The sequence below is a fragment of the Belonocnema kinseyi genome, chromosome 3 (genome assembly GCF_010883055.1).
Source record: "Belonocnema kinseyi isolate 2016_QV_RU_SX_M_011 chromosome 3, B_treatae_v1, whole genome shotgun sequence".
Classification (NCBI taxonomy): Eukaryota; Metazoa; Arthropoda; class Insecta; order Hymenoptera; family Cynipidae; genus Belonocnema; species Belonocnema kinseyi.
In genome coordinates this window covers 36,029,807-36,031,803 of record NC_046659.1, presented here as the reverse complement: position 1 = coordinate 36,031,803, position 1,997 = coordinate 36,029,807, and positions in this window count along the sequence as shown.

The window sequence follows — 1,997 nt, the reverse complement described above, 5'->3', positions numbered from 1 at the left end:
AAAATTAACGTTTCCGAGATCTTAGTTCTTGAACCAAAGCTGGAATAAGGTCAAGAAGGAGTTCCCTGAATTAATCTCTTGAAATTTCTCTCCATGTATCCGATTTCAATTTTTACATTCTCGTCAGAGAAGGTATTAGGTTTATGTAAAATTTGCCTCCCCCCCCCTCCTCCCCCAGTTTTTGTCAAATGTTCACGTTTGATACCACCTGAATCCGAAAAACAGGTTTTTACGAATGCGTCTGCCTGTATGTCTGTCGTTATGTCTGTCTGTCTGTGAACACGATAACTTTAAAAAAAATTAATCTATTAGATTGGCCTTTGGTACACTTCTTCAGTGTCCTAACCTAGAGGTGAAGCTCTTTAGCCAGCCATTTGGGATGAAAATTCACAAAGTGGGCACATTTTGAATATTTTCGAGACCGCTTTTTTCAAAATTTAAAAATTCTCTGTACGGTTATTCACAGTATTCAAAAAATTGAACAATTTATCTAACTGACTTTTTTCGAAAAATCAAAAATTACTGGCCTTATAGCATTTTCAAAATCCGAAAAAACAAACTAAAATGAACAATTTAAGCCAAACAACGCATGATTCGGAAAAAGCCAAAAGAAGAAAATCGTTGCTTCTTGAAAGCCCTACAATATTATGATAACAACTTTTTTAATTTGGCCAAAAAGTTCAAAATTCAAAATTTGATCCTACACAAAATTTTTGAAACCACATTTTTTCAAGATTGAAAAATTCTATGCCTTCATAACTTAAACAATTTATCCTTTTGACTTTTTCCTATAAAAAGAAAATTATCAGAGTTAGAGCATTTTCGAAATCCAAAAAAACAAACTAAAATGAACATTTTAAGACAAACAACGCATGATGTGATAAAAGTCAGGATAAGAAAAGCTTTACTTTTTGAAAGCGCTACAGGACTATGATAACAACTTTTTAAATTTGGTTCAAAAGTTGAACATTCCAAATTTGATCGTACCAAAAATAATGAAAAATCCAAAAATTCCATTTTTTGGTCAAACTATGCAAGCTACGAAAAAAACGAAAAAGCTCTAATAGCGCGCCCTGGAAAGGACTAAAAATTTATAATGAATCACTTTTCGATATAAGCTACGAAAAAAAATTAGACAAAATTTGTTCATCCAAAAAAGAGCTATAATTATTGATAGGACACGTAGTTTTGCTTTAGTCGTAAAAAATAACATTCTAAATAAAAATATTAAATTTTTTGAAAAAACGACAAAAGGTATGAACTTCAATTACCAGACAACAGTTGTTCGCCTAAAAAGATCTATAAATTTATTATTAATCATTATTTGATAGGACGAGTAGATTTTCTTTTAATCGCAAAACATAAGATTAAAAATTAAAAAATTAACTTTTTGGAAAAACCACAGAAAAGACGAAAGAGGTCATAGGCTGCCTATATAGGTTCCTGTATTAGACCCTATTCAGATGCGCAGTAGTTTTTATTTAATCGTAAAAAACAATATCAAAATTTTTTTTTAAATTATAAGAACAAGAAAATAAGAATTAATAAGATTAAATTTTTATGCATATTATGAATTGTAATGATATACATTTATTGAAATAATACATTTTTCAGAGCAGCTTAGAATACAATTTAAGGCAAATAAGAAACAAATACAAAAATAACACAGGCCCACAAAAAAAATAAAAGTGTCTGTGCAATTGACCAGACCTATATATTCTTATGTATTTTTCGACGCTGAATCCGAATTTGCAATAAAAAAGTAGGGTCCAGCTACTTTTTTATGGGGTTTTGATCGATAAACCTCATTTTTTAAGGTTTTTTCATGTTTTTTTTTAATACAAAAAAATAAAGAAAAATTTTATTTTTTGACTTCAGAATCGAATTCTACGGGGAAAAATACATCGAAAACCATGTTTTGATTTTTCTTTTTACAAAAATTTCAACCCACCATACGGCGATGAAAAGGCAGAAAATCGCGAAAAGTGAAAATTTGC